This window comes from Cryptomeria japonica, chromosome 10 (assembly GCF_030272615.1).
Source record: "Cryptomeria japonica chromosome 10, Sugi_1.0, whole genome shotgun sequence".
Lineage (NCBI taxonomy): Eukaryota > Viridiplantae > Streptophyta > Pinopsida > Cupressales > Cupressaceae > Cryptomeria > Cryptomeria japonica.
Window position 1 is genome coordinate 203,275,735 of NC_081414.1, and position 16,019 is coordinate 203,291,753.

The following is a 16,019-nucleotide window of genomic DNA, read 5'->3' on the forward strand; positions in this document are numbered from 1 at the left end:
TTGCAGCGATGTGAGGACTATAGTTTGTCATTAAATAGTAAGAAATGCTTCATCATGATGCAAGAAGGAATAGTCCTTGGTCATCGTATCTCTATAAAAGGCATACGGGTGGATCTAGCAAAGATTGAAGTCATTCAACATATCAATGCCCCTGTGAAGCAAAAAGATGTAAGAAGTTTTCTTGGTCATGCCGGATACTACAGAAGGTTTATCAAAGATTTCAGCAAAATTGCAAGTCCCTTATATTCACTGCTTACCAAAGATATGGAGTTTAAATGGACCTCAGCATGCAATGAAGCTTTCTTGAAGCTTAAGCATGCCTTGACTCAAGCACCAGTTCTTAAAGGTCCAAATTGGTCTTTACCATTCCAAATCAATACAGATGCATCTAATTATGCAATAGGGGCAGTGTTAGGACAGAAGATTGACAAATTGGAAAATGCAATATATTATATTAGCAAGAACTTACAGGGACCTGAGTTGAATTACACAGTCACTGAAAAGGAAATGTTAGCTGTTATATATGCACTCAACAAATCCGGGCACTATATCATGGGATATCCCATATTTGTGCATACAAATCATACTGCAATCAGATATCTCATGAATAAGCCTTCAATTACTGGTAGATTGGCTCACTGGTTATTGTTGATGCAGGAATTTGACATCACAGTTGTTGATAAACTAGGGAAGTCTAATGTGGTTGCAAACTATCTTTCAAGACTTCAGTTACAAGAAGATTCTACAGTGATAGATGATGCTTTTCTATATGAACATTTATTTCTTATCCAAGCTCACACTCTCTGGTATGCTGATATTGCCAACTATTTAGCTGCTGCTAAAATGCCAATTCATTTCTCTCCTAAGGAAAGAAGGTTGCTAGTTGAAAAAAGTTTTAAATTCTCATGGATTGTTGATTGTTTGTTTTATACTGGGCCTGACCAAGTCATGAGAAGATGTGTGAGAGAAGATGAAACATATGATATCCTACATGCATGTCATGATGAGCCATGTGGAGGACATTTTGCTGCCAAAAGAACAACACTCAAAATACTAAATATAGGGTACTATTGGCCCACATTACACAAGGATGCAACACAGTATACAAAAAAATGTGACAGATGCTAGCGAATGGGAAGACCAACAAAATCTGATGAGATGCTATTATATCCACAAATATCAGTTGCACCATTTGATAAGTGGGGGTTAGATTTTGTTGGCCCAATTGATCCACCTTCTAATGACAAATCCTACATTTTGGTATGTACAGACTATGTAACAAAATGGGTGGAAGCTTGTGCCATGACACATGCAAGAGATAATAAGGTGGTCGAGTTTCTTTATGAAGAGATATTTACAAGATATGGAGTACCAAGAGAGATTGTCTCAAACCAGAGACCTCAATTTACTTCAACATTGATAGCAGCTTCGGTCAATGAATACAATATAAGGCACTAAAAATCTACTCCATATCATCCACAAGCTAATGGACAAGTAGAAGTTACAAATAGGGAGCTTGAGGCTATTCTTAACAAAACAGTATATGTTCATAAAAAAGACTGGTCTCATAGGCTTTCAAAAGCAATTTGGGCATACAGAACAACTTGGAAAACACCAATTGGTTTTACACCTTTTGAGATGGTTTATGGAAAAGCAGCAATGATGCCTATTGAATTTGAGCATAAAACTCTAAGGATAGCTTTGCAATTAAACATGACATTATCTTAAGCACAAAAATAATGTATTCAGCAATTGAATACTCTAGACGAATGGAGGAAAATGGTTGTCCAGCAGACAGAACTGATTCAAAATCAAAGAGCAAAGGGGCATGATAAGTATATCAAAGAGAAGAAGTTCAAAGCAGGTGATTGGGCACTACTGTATGATTCCAGATATAAAGATGCTATGGGGAAGCTGCAAACCAAGTGGTTAGGCCCATATGAGATAGAAGAAGTTTTCAATAATGGAGTTGTTTGTTTGACCACAATTGATCCTGTTCGGTTTAAGCTTTTGGTGAATGGTCACCGACTGCGTCTGTATCATAAGTTGGCCACTAAAGAGGAGTTCCTGCAGCAATTTGACCAAAAAGATGAAACAAAGGTTCTTGCAGCAACTAACAAGGTTCCTACAGCAACTGACAAGGATCCTGCAGCAACTGATCAACTTCCTGGTGCAATTGAGCAAAGTAAAAAAGGTAAGGTTCCTGCAGCCACTGCAATGAACATGCTTGTCGCTTCATAATTCTTCTTGCATCATTTCACAATAAATATTTCAATATCTTATGGGAATATTCTTCTTCATCAATAAAAATTCCATCCACGTCATTCCATCCCACTTTCTTATATGTCATTTCGTCGTCATTTTTGTACGTCTGCAGGTATGTACATATTGTGTTTTGTTTTAGTTACGCATTTATTATTTCATTATGATTATGCTTTTTTAAATCCGCGTACACTCTCTGAAATCTCGTTAGCTTGTGTGGACACGTGCTAGGTTAAGTTGGGGGGGTGCTTTATGGTTCAATTTCCAAAGTTAGTGATTATCCATCCTTTTCGGTACTTAGAATTGATTGCTTGCCATCATTGTTTAACAAGTTATTATTTCATGCAAGGAAATAATAAATTATGCCGCCAAAATTGAGATATGTATGGAATTTTCAATTTAGCAAGTTTGTCGGATATTTTGGTCCTCTGTTTCTCAGCTGCAGAGTGTTCTATACTAGCAGAGTAAGAGATGGGTGGTGATCCAATCCGCCATGAGCCAATAGTTCATGAGGTGTTGCTGCAAGATGCTCTTTGTGAGCATTATTTTAGACACCATGGCTGGCTGGATTACTTTTTGAAAATCAAAGATTATAATGAAGAAATTGCTGCAGAATTTATGCATTCCTTGAATGAAGGAGAATTTATGGTTAAAGGCTTAAGGGTTATTGCTACGAAGCAGTGAATAGTAGAAGTAATAGGGTTGCCGCAGGAAGGGGAACTGTTTCCAGAATCAAAAGACGCAAGGAGCGCCAGGGAAGAGTTCACAATTCCCACAGATGGACCTCTAACGGTGGACAAGCAAGGAACTAGAAGGGTTTCCCTGCCAGCAGAGTGGCCTCAGGTAGCTTTGTATGTCATGAAATACATTACTTGTGAAGGGAGATATTCAAATCTACATTCACCATATTTTAAATTACTTAGTCATTGGCATGGCTGGAGGGTGAATGTTCCTAATTTTCTATACCACCTCATTTCTACAAGTGCTAAGGAGACGCAAAAAAATGGAAATCATTTTGTTAGCCATCATGGATTGGTTAAACTGCTTGTAGAATGTTCCCTTAGAGACATTTCATAGATGGAATGGGGAGTATTTAAGGATATACTGCAGTTTAGGGTTGAAGATGCCCCTGTTGAAGATGCTCCTATTGCAGAGAATCCACCAGTTGAAGAAGAAAATGTTGCAGAACCCTCTTCTCCTATAGTTGCCGCAAAGGATGATTTGCTTGTTGCTGAAGGAGTTGCGGTTATTGTGGAGGAAGAGATGGTTGAAGCAAATGTGGAACAACCCTCTACTTTTCTTCAAAGAGAGTCACCAATTGCTAAGAGAAAAGGGAAGGAGTTGGAAAGGAATGAAACAGATGAAGAACCCATGGCCCAGCCGCATGTAACTCAAATTTCTCCTGCAGCCAAGAGGTGAAGGTCAAAAAGAAAAACTCTTGCAGCAACTGAAGCAATTCCTGCAGCAACTAAAACCTTTCTTGTAGCCACTCCAAAGGTTTATGTGAGAAGAACACAAAGTAGGACACAAAAGGCTCATCCGCAGGTGATCCGGTAGAGGTTATTGCGGTGGAAACATCGGAAGAAGGAAGCCCTGCAGATATTGAAATGCAAGATGAAGGAAGCCTTGCAGATGTTGAAATCCAGGTAGAGGTTGATGAGGATAGACTATCAAATCTTGCTTTTATGGCACAACAACTTGAAGAAACTGTTGGAGATATTTCACAGTAGCCTGAAGAAATTGTTGGGGAGATTCCTAAGCAATTTGAAGAGACTGTTGGAGATATTTTGCAGCAGCCTGAAGAGAATGTTGGAGACACTTCACAATAGTTTGAGGAAAATGTTGGAGAGATGCCAGCACAGATTGAGGAATTTATTGAGGAGATCCCACGGCCTAAGGTAACACCTATTAGACCTCCTTCATCCCTAAGCAGTTTATCTATTGCTTAAAAATTTTATAGACAATGGGAAATAGAGAGGGCTAGGTTGCAAGAGATTATTGATAAACAACAAAAAGAAATTGAAAAGAGGGATAACAAAATTGAGGAATTAGAGGATAAGGTGGAAACAATTGCTGGTATAGTCCCCGAGTTGATGCAATGTAGGGCACCTGCAAGGGTTTATGTTGTGCATTTGAAGGAGTGGTATTTGAATTTCAAACTGAACCGCATTATTAGGGACCTTAGCCCCTCTTTAGCAACACCTGAAGAATTATTTTATGCTTACCAAACCTCTCCACCAGCTGTGAAGAATTCGCTATGTGAATTTTATTTACATAACTATGTTGTACCCTCAGATAGTGAGTGGAACCCTTTATTATATATTGGGGATATCCATATCAAAGCTTTAATGTCATGGATCCAAATGAGATCAGCATGGGGGCACAAGCCAGAGCATATAAAGATTTACAGTTTGACTGTCCATTGCCATTAAGGAAAGAATCAAAAGAACCAAGAGTTCTTTATTATGAATGGCAGAAATTACTGGCAAGGGATGATGTTAGAAAACTAGTGCTTCCAATGAGAGAAGAAATCTACCAGGCATATCAGCATTTAGTTCAGACTGACAGGGTAGCTACAATAGAAGGGTTCACTCAGCGCTGGAATAACTTACCAGAACAGTTGAAGTAGGGAGAACCTTATTCACTGCAAAATTTTTGGGCAGCTATGCAAAGAGCCCCTAGATATATACAGTTAGGCAGAGAGAAGACCAACAATTAGCTACTACTGATCTTTCAGCCTCCTATTCTCATGTGGCCACTATTGGGATGTCAGCCTACAAATCATCCCTATGATGCAGTCACAAAAGAATCAGCTAGATGGTCCAGGCTAGAAAAAATGAAGGGATTTTATTGGAATTTGGCTTCAAGAGGAACAGGTCAAGGCACCATTGGTGATTTGAGAATTAGTGCAAGAGTTAGAAATTTTCCTTTTGTTGTAGGATCAACAAGCTCTTAAAGTTGGGGGGCATGATAAGTTGAGACATTGTCATACTTTTATCCTTGGAACTCTTGAGTTTTTGACATCTTTTGGCTTGTGTAGTAGTAGTGATGTATTGGAAATTGACTATATGTATTACATATGTTAAGCCTGAACTTATTAAATCATGTTTAATCTTTGCCAATCTATTCTTGCAACCATGTGATTTGTTCCTGTTACCATGCAGATTATTTAGGGCAATATCATATGTGAATTAATAGATGTGTTAATTAAATAAAATGCGTATGTATGTCCTTGTATGTTATTTCTGTTGTAGTGCAGGTAATAAATGATGTCGTGGTGGGTATTCGCCTATCGTGCCTGATGAAGGGAAGGATACGTAAGAGATAACTAAAGATCAAACCGTAGAAGAGTTGAGCAAGCGTAAGGGACGACATAAGTAGAGCAGTCAAGCGACACTACCAATGTCTAACTTCAGTGGGCATTGAATTTGCAAATACCGCCACGACATGCAATGATTATGGTTCGGTTTAGATCCACCTTTCCTGCAACATAACTCCAGTTATCGCCTTTATCGGTCAATCATCTACCTCTTCTTCTGGGCGTGATTTGTGTTGTCTATTGAAGATAATTTCTTTTTAATAATAAGCTCTTCTTCTTCTCAGAAGAGACAGAAGGGAGAAGAATAGAGCATAGGATTTTTGATAATCATTCTTGAGTTTCTTTTCATATTAAAACTATGTAATCACTTTCAGAAAGCAATGAATAAAGTTATGTTATTCTGATCTGTTAAGAGTTGTTTTCGGGAAGCCTGGTATCACTCATCCAAGGGGGCCCACTTGGTGAGTGATCCTATGTGTTCATTAAAATTAGTTTTCTCTCCTTAGCTGCAGTAGAAATTCTTGCGTTGACTGTTCCTGCAGCCCTTGGAAACAGATCCACTGACTATTCTTGCAGCCAAGCCTAAACAGAGTAATTTTTGTTTATCCATATTGAATTTATCCAGCATTGCTTTTATGAATTTATCCAACATTGCTTTTATGAATTTATGTAGAAATTTTCTTGTAGCCTTTCCATAGTTTCCATTCTTGTTTACCTTTTTTCTGCATAATGTTAGTTGCCGTAATAATGCAGAATAGTTGTTGCAGGAACTTAGTGCATATAAAGTGCAAACCCATTTCAAGTACTACATCCCTAGGTTGACAATCAAATGAATACTAGCTATGGAAATAGTGACTTTACCAAATGAATGTCCAAACTTCGGGTTGAGACTTCAATTAGAGTTACTATTCTTATTGTTGGGGTGAACAGGATCTTTATAGGTTCAGTGTATGATCCAGAGAAAAAGGCCTTGTTGTTATGGGCTCTATATCCAAGAGGCAAGAGACCCCTATTAGTAGACACGGATGAAGCATTGGCCACCTCATGATCAATCACTTGTTGGAAAAACAGACCCTAGGATCACTACCTAGTTAAACCTTGATGTTGCGAAGATAAACAAAGAAAAATTTGAGTTCTTAGTGAGGGAAAACCAAACTGTCAAAGGCCTTTATGAGAAAGCACAGGAAGAGAAACAATATTGGCAGGATAAGGCATTACGGTTGGAATCGGCCCCAAGGATTATAGAGGTTGGACTTGCTACTTATTAAACTGATAAATATATACTTGAAAAAATCTAGGATGCTTCATATTGGAGGTATAAGAGTGAGAAGGGGAATAGATTGCTCAAAGCTACATAGGCTCGCACTATCAAGCTTGTTGATGACATAGTTGATGCTCATTTTAAGGTTATGCTAAAGTATTCTGAAGACTTCTGGAAGATGCACATTGGTACCATCAAAGCATACACAGAGCATATGAGGTTGCATGAACGGATCCAAGAGATCATGACCACCCATGACTCTATGACTCCAGAGGATAAGAATGAAGCAGATACCCTGCTGAAGGCACACAATGAATTTAGGGACAAGTTGAAAAATGCCATCCAATTCCTGGAGAATGAACAATCGATCCAATTGCCAGCCACGCTCTATCTTGGATAACTCATGTCGTTGGGAGACTAGCAACTTTAATTGACAGTTTTTATGAGCCCAGCCAGAGGACTAGTCGATGAGGATGGGGATCTAGCTCGATATGTGATTTAGATGATAGAGAGATCCTATACCATGGAGAGCGCAATGAAGAAATGGACCTCAAAATTCTAGTGTTACCAGGATGATGATTATATCAATCATTTTGGCATGTTTAATTTGTTTATGTCTAAGTTTAACAAACTATAGTTGTTTAGTTCAAAAGGGGTGCACCCCTTCATTTCAAAAGATTCATGATTCTCATATATATGAGAAGGTTTTGTAATACTAGTCATCATCAGATAGTTTAAGATCTCTGCAAGAATTTATCAAGACTTTGTTAATGCAATACAATAGACTTTTCTTTCTTTTGTGCAAGTTGTAGAACATATTGTCATGGGTATCAATTCCTTGTGATATTATCTACAATTGATAAGGTTGCTTGAATTTATTGGTGTGGAATGCTAGTGAATGTAATGTCCCTTCTTATGAATTATTAATAATAAGAAATTATTTAATCACAGATGACTTCTTTTTTTAAGTAATTAACTCAAAACCTTCATGAGAACTGATATATACAATAGTAGTTACCACTTACACTAAGAATGATGATTATAATTTGCTATATCGATATATTTATCCCTCTAATTGGTACAGTTGATATCTGAAGTGATATATGATCTGCAACTATTATTGGGTTATGGTGAAAGTGATACTCAGAACTCATGATATATGGTCCCTATCAAACTGATAACATATAATATGTTTGCTATGTCTGAAATAACATATAATATATAGGGACATTACAATGAATGTTATATTTAATTTGATTAAATATTCAATTTGATCATCAGAAGTATGTTGGCACAAAAGAAAAAACAAGTACTAAAAGACAAAAGAAAAGTAAAGGTTTCATAGCACTGACCTCAAGTCGAGCATAGCTACTACTATGAATATCATTCACATACTGCTTGAATTCATCATCATCACTATCAATATTGGTAGCTCTATTGGTATCAAGGTGTTTTTGTTTTTTGTTTCTTTGATAAAATTTCTCTGCGTGTAGTTTAAAAAATTATCCATATGAGGAGTAATTCATTTAAAAAATAGTCAACAAAAGGCAAAATTTCATAGATCCGTTGTTCTATATATGATCAAAATACATTTTCATACATATTCAAAACACAATATAAAGATGCTATAGGTGAGAATCAAAATATTAAGGGATAGACTCTTACATGATCTGAATCCATGGAATCATGATCATTCCATGCATAAATTATAGGCTTAACAGAGGTAGCCAACTGCGAAACTTTCTCAATGAGACTGTGTAAGCAACTCTATATATCTTCTAACCCTTCATTTGAGTTGACATGATTTTGTGAGGCTCTTAGTGGGTGTTCAACAGATGGATGTGAAATCTCCGTGGATGAACTAGATTTGCACTTCATACTACCCACTTTTCTATTATTGTTTTCCACCTAAAATACAATATCAATTTTAACATATAGTCAGTCCATTTTTTAAAAAATTAAATAACACAATGTAGATTGAAGCAAAAAGCCATACACTTACTCCTAATTTGTCCATTTTGGCTTGCAACCCGTCTCGGCCAAATGACATATATTCAATGCTCACATTATCTCTTGCTTTCTTGCCTTATGACTCATTTTCAAATATTCTTCAGAACGCATGCTTTCTTTCAATGCCTCCCACTATTTTGGAGATAGAGTGGAGTAGTCAAACCTCTCTTTTCCCTCCATGATTGCTTTTCTACAATTGTATCACAAATTGTTCATCAAAAGTCTCATCTTGTTTTTATAATATTTTCTTGAGATTTGTCCACCAATAGTGTCAAAGGCATTTTTCATTTTTTTAATATTTTCCACACTTTGTGGATCTTGGTCTGCAAAAATTTGATTTACATATATCCAAATGGGCCCTACATCTTACGCCCAACTCAGTGGCCCACCTTGCAACATTTTTCCCAATGGGTTCACCATCTCTTGACACCTCAACCAAGAACACCTTCTTCCCTTCTAATTTTCTTTCTTTTGCATTCTTCTCTACATATCTATATAAATCTTGACTCAATCTCTTTCTTTTAACAAAAGTGGCCACATATTTTGTTAAACCACTACCAATATTTCTAGTTGATCCATTACTTCCATCAAAAGTTGTAGATGCAACAACTTCATGACTCTGAGCCACTGGAACTTCATGCTCCTTTGCTACATTATGTGTGGCATAAGTAGATAGATCAGTAATGGTCTCTGTGGATTTCACTTCAAACACATCCTTTAAACTTGAATAAATCATCTACAAATTCATTGTTCCTTTGCTCTCTTTTTTTTCAATAATTTCTCTTAGACTTTGTGTTAAGAGATCACTATGTGGTATATGAGGCTGCACATCACCATGTGGTATATCATGTTGCACATCACCATGTGCTTTGTGAGATTGCACATCACCACAACTATAGTTTTCACCAAGTACATTTGTTGAGTCACAAAAACGTTGGCTTCTACGAGTTGGCCGCATTGTATCTTTACTTTCTTTTTGTTTTTTCTCTACTTTTTCTTAGCATTGTTTTTCTTGGCTAAAAAACAAAAAAATATATCATATCATGTCTTATGTACATAAAACTCTTGCCTACAAAATTTCATTAAACAATATTAAACAAATAATATACTACTTAGTATATTTACAACTTGCCTGTTTGTCAAACCTAAATGCGATAAAAAATCATTATTTTTGGCCACACGTTCTTCATGAGAGCACTTATAATCTATGATTGGAACTTCATAAATATGATCACTATCATCTAATTTGTGCCTTAAATTCTTTTTCCTCATTTCCTGATGTCCAAATAACCAATAATGTATAATTAGCTCATCAAACCCAACAGTTCACAAAGCATATCTCAGTGAATCATAGTTTGATACATAGAACAATGAATCATCTAGAGTAGGTATAAGGCAGTAACCAACCATACCATGATAGTCATAGAGCTAAAACATTGTCATTATATAGCAATCCCAATAGATGCAGAGCAATCCATGATACAAAGATAGAGTAAAGTATGGTCTAAGATAATGGCTATCTACAAAGACATTTCATCAAATGCTTGTCTTGTAGTCATTACTGTTATAAGGCACAACTAGCAGTCACAATGTAGCATGGTTACAAAGATTAAAGCTAAGATATTCATATAGAAATTGTTTTCAACATTAAAGCTTTCAAACAAGTATTAGTTAGAAGGTCTGTGTCCTTACAACATAAAACAGTCTTAAAACAGCATAAAATTCTTAAATAAAAAATTCATAAAATGGGGCTCATCAATAATCATCTGCATTGCCAGCGAGATCAGAATCCTGATCACTAGTGTCTGCATCTGCTTGATTTTCTTTTTCCTCATCATTTGAGAAATGCAATACATTCTCTCTCCCAATTTCTGCATCTTTAATCAAAATTTCTTCTTCAAAGAGTCCCTCATTGTCTTCATCCACTTCTTTGAATGTTTCTTGTAAATTAGCATGTTGCCCATCAGGCATTACATCGACAACTTCCATGAATTTTCATTTCAAACGAGACTTTGTTTGAATGACATAAGACCATCTCGGGCTTCTTACATCATCAATTAGAAACGACTGGTTAATTTGAAGAGGGGAAACATATGGCTCATCTATCTCTGATAAAAATTGTCATGTATTTGCACACACAAATCCATACTCATCAAATTGTACCACGGATGGTCGGATCCACTTACATTTTAATAATATAGGACTATTTTCACCAAAATCCACTTGAATAATATCTTGGATGAATCCAACATAAAATTTCTTCTCATTTCCATGAAGAAATTCAACACTAACAACACAATCACAATTAGTCTTTCCTTTGTAATTTTCTTCCACTCTTAAGTGACCACCATAGGCCCACATTCCACTAAAATTCATAGCCCATAAATGTGGAGATTGTGAAAGTTCACTTTCCTCTGTTGTTATATCGTGACCTCCTTCTTTTGCATCATTGATTGCATTAGCAATCCATTCTTCAAATTTTGGAAAAGAATCTCCTCCAATCAAATCATGATGGCTACGCTTTTGAGGTCGATGTTGCATCCAAGTTTGATTCTCTTCTTCATATTTTCTACATAAAATAATGATGTATAAATAGTAAGATTAATAATATAAATGTATAAATGCAATTGAGTAAATATATTATTGTGTAATTTCTTTTTTACCTGTGCCACTTATCGAACGAAGATGTGTTTTGAAGAATAAAGGCATGTATTGTACTTCTTTCTTGATATGATAGCTTGAAGCGACATCCATTGCCTTCTAATACTTCACTTGCAACTCTATCATCTTCCTCATCATCCCATACACGTCGATTGACATTTTTAAAATCCTTCATATATTCTATGCAAAATCCCATGGCCTCTTGTATTGAATATCCCTCAGAAATGCTGCCTTCTGGTTTTGCCCTAGTACGAACAATTTTTTTCAAAACCTTCATCTATCATTCTATAGGATACATCCATCCCATTCTTATTGGGCCACAATGCTCTAGTTCATATTCTAGATGTATCAAAATATGCATAGAAATGTTAAAGATTGATGCTGGAAATTCTCATTCCAATAGACAAAGGACTTCAACAACCTCCTCCCTCAAACTATCAAAGTTCGAAGGATCTAATACATGTAAGCTCATTCTCTTTAATATTAGGCCCAACCTTATAATTGCCAATCTCGACCCCTTTGCCAAACTTGATATATTTACCAAAATAGGTAAGATATTCTTGATTATGACATGATAGTCATGGGTCTTCAGGACTCTTAAGTTATTAATGTCAGTTTGGCTTCTGATGCTACTACTTACATATCTAGTGGGAAAGCGAGTTTGAGACATCAACTGTAAGAATTGTGCACGTTGTTCCTTTGTCCAGACGTAAGGAGCACCAGGTTTTCTATATTTTTCATTATCATATTTTTCAACCCAAAGATTTTGATGAATCTTTATTTCTCGAAAGTCTTCACGCGATGAAATAGTATCTAAGGCACCAAAAAGAGTTTTTATAATAGCATAGGCTATATTTTTCTCGATATGCATAAAGTCATCAGTATGCCTAATGGCTATATCCTTAAAGTATGGTAACTTATACAATATGCATAATCGTTTTACATTGCTTTCATTACATGGATAATTTCTACTACCCACAATCCCATCATTTTCAATAAATGACATTCTTTTATGTCCATACTCAATAATGTAATCACCTGTTATTAGCAATGGTGCTTCATGATTCTCTTCTTGATCGTTGAAACGTTTTTTTTGCTGACGATATGGATGATCCATTTTAAGGTAAGCATAGTGTCCACAATAAATACACTTACGCAAACTTCTTGAGTGCCTCACAAAATCCTTAAAGTTGCAAGCAGGACATCCATGGCATCCATGAACATAGAGACTAGATAATGTGCCATACACTGGAAGATCATGAATCGTAAACAATAAGGAAGCTCTTAAAGTGAATTTGATTGAATGACCATCCCTTAAAGATTGAATTGCTTTAATTCATTTCCACAATTCCATTAGCTCATCATACAATGGCCCTAGATAAGCATCTATTGTTTCTGAAGTCGCACTTTTCTTTCCTGGTATAATCAATGATAACATTAAGAAAAATGGTTTAGTTTCTAACCATGGAGGCAAGTTATAATTTATTAGAAACACTGGCTAAGTTGACCATTCATTACTTTGATCTGAGAATGGGTTCACCCCATCTAGAGTCAAACCCAACCTTATATTATGAGGATCTTGAGAAAAATTAGGCCATCTATTATCGAATTCCATCCATGACCTTGAATCAGGCACATGTCGTTGTTTTCCATCAGTGCTCTTATTTTGGGCATGCCACTGCATAAGTTCAGCAATGTCTCTGCACCTATACATTCGGAGTAATCATGGGATTATCGGAAAGTGGCGAAGAATTTTCTAGGAACCACAGCTGATTTCAACCCTTGTTTATACCTCGCTTCATGACATTTAGGACATTCACTGTCACTTGCAAGATTTTTGGGAAATAATACACAACCATTCACACATGTGTGGATGTTTTCATACCCCAAGATGAGCTTACTGATTTTCTTTTTACATTGACTTCGTTTTGTTGGCAATGTGGAGTCAGCTAGTAACAATGAACTTAATAATGCCAATAACTGATCTACACTCTCATTTGTCCAACCATGCACCACTTGCAAGTCAAGAATTTGAAGGATTGTTGTCAAATGACTTAACTTACAATTAGCATAAACAGGCTTTAAAGCATCCTCCATTGACTTGGCCCAATCATCTCTTAGACCCTCATTCAACATTTTATCAACTTCAAACCCTTCGTCAAACTTGTTTGCCTCTTCATCTATGTTCGGTGCCACTTCATCTATGTTTGTTGCCACTTTGTCTATGTTTTCCACCTCTTCATCTCTCACACTCTACAATTATATCATATCTTCATAATAATTGTAATCCCAAGGGCTTATACCACTATGCCCACAACTTATCATATGTTGATAAATCACACTTTTTTTTTCCACCTTTCCACCAAGACAATCATTACATGGACATGGATATTTGTCCAAGCTCCTCTCATTAGCTACTCTTTCATCATGTGCATGATATTGCTCCGTAGCTAACATTTGACACTGATCCATCTATAATATTCCACAATCTAGTATTGTTTTGAGATCTATATTACATTTTGATGCCGTAATAGAAAGAAGAGGATACAATGAGTCATTGTTTTGAGACCTATCTTACATTCATTTGAAGTTTACCTACTAAGAGTGGAATATGTGTGTGTTTCCTATCAGCTTACTTTCAGCAATTAGGGTTTCAAGTTATCTCTGAATTTGCTACAGAGGGCCTTGCTGACTTCAAATTCATTGCAGCAAACTCCGATTTCCTTTCTTGTCTTTTCAAAAGTCTCCAGGTCCTATCCAAACAATCTTTATTGCCCATGCAAGTGCTTCAATACCTGTCCATGAGAATAACAAACGTAAAAAATAATCCAAAGATGCCACATTCAAGGCACATTCAAGTAACTAGTGATGTTCAATTATGACACATTAATGATTTATACTTTGATGCAAAGAAATTCAAATACCACATAATCATGAAAGTTTTGTGTAATACATAAATTTATACAAGATTGAAATCTCATTTTCTATATCTTACTTTCGACGTAACCATTGCACTTTTTTTGTTGCAAGTGCTAGTTATTTTGTGGATGACTAATGGAAAGAAGACGAAAGCTATGCACTTTACAGGGTGCTAGTCTTTTCCAGTAAAAGTTAAACTCAGTTAGATTAACTATTGTGACAAGAAAATAGTGGAGTAGTATTGGAAGCTAGAATAGTTGATAGATCCATTCCAGCAGTGGATTCAAAAATTGTCTCACAGGAGTTATACGTGAGATTCTAGGAATTAGCGACTATTTAGCCCAAGAGGAGGAAGGCATTGACCGTTCATTAAGTTACATTTAATCAATTCAAATATTTACATTTTTAGTTTTAGTTTGAAGATATAAGAAGGAAACAAAAATAGGAAGTAGGGATAAATAGAAGAAGCTAAATAATTTTATCTCAAAAAAGAGATATCATTTTGAGATAAACAATCAAAATCATAATATAGTAGAGAGGCACAATCTACTATAAATAAACATCATCTTGAAGTATTAGTTGGTGAAGAGGTATACCCGCCTAGGTCCTAGAGAACCTAAAGTGCAGGGAGTGAATAATCCTAAAGGAACACTCTGTAAGTTGGCCAAATCAGTTGGAGGGTTTGAAGATAGGATTTGGTATAACCTTATAACTTTCCAATCTGTTGATTTGGGAACCAACAGGATCAATGAAAATTTAAAAGAAATTATTGAAATCGATGAATATAATAATATATATCCTCTTAATCCCCAAAAAATTCACTTGAATCACTGAAAAAGCAATTGATTTTCACATTTTCCAAGAAAGAGCCCAAAACAGATAAGATTGAGATATGAGTGCCTAATAAAAAAATTGCATAAAAAGACTTGAGATCTAAATAGGAGACAGTAAGAGGTTTTTGACTTTCAGCAATGAGGGTTTCAAGTTACCTCTGAATTTGTTGCAGAGGACCTTGTTGACTTCGAATACGTTGCAACAAGCTCTGAATTCCTTGCTCGCCTTTTCAAAAGTCTCCAGGTCCTATCCAAACAAGCTTTGTCGCCCATGCAAGTGCTTCAATACTCATCCATGAGAATAACAAACGTAACTAGTGATATTCAATGATGACACATTCAAGGCACTCTTTGATCAAAGAACAATAGTAAGACTTGGGATAAGATAGTGTGCTATCTGCAACAAACTATGATACGATCAAATCCAAAGATTATGGACAATAATAGGCCAAAATCAATGACAAAGAACAATAATAAGCCAAGAATCTTAGCTTAATAAATGCAACAACCAATACATAGTAATAGATTCAATCTTTTAGTACCAAAGAACACTACAAGTTAACATTTCAAAAATTGCAGAAGCCAAACAATATAATGAAGAATATGTGTCCTTGATCAAAATGACACTATCATATGTTTCCAATATACTTTGATATGATAGTCAAATAATGGTTAATTTAAACTATATATTTTAAATAAGAGTTATTTGATTATATAGAAAAGATAAATGGAAATTAGGTCCAATTGACATGAA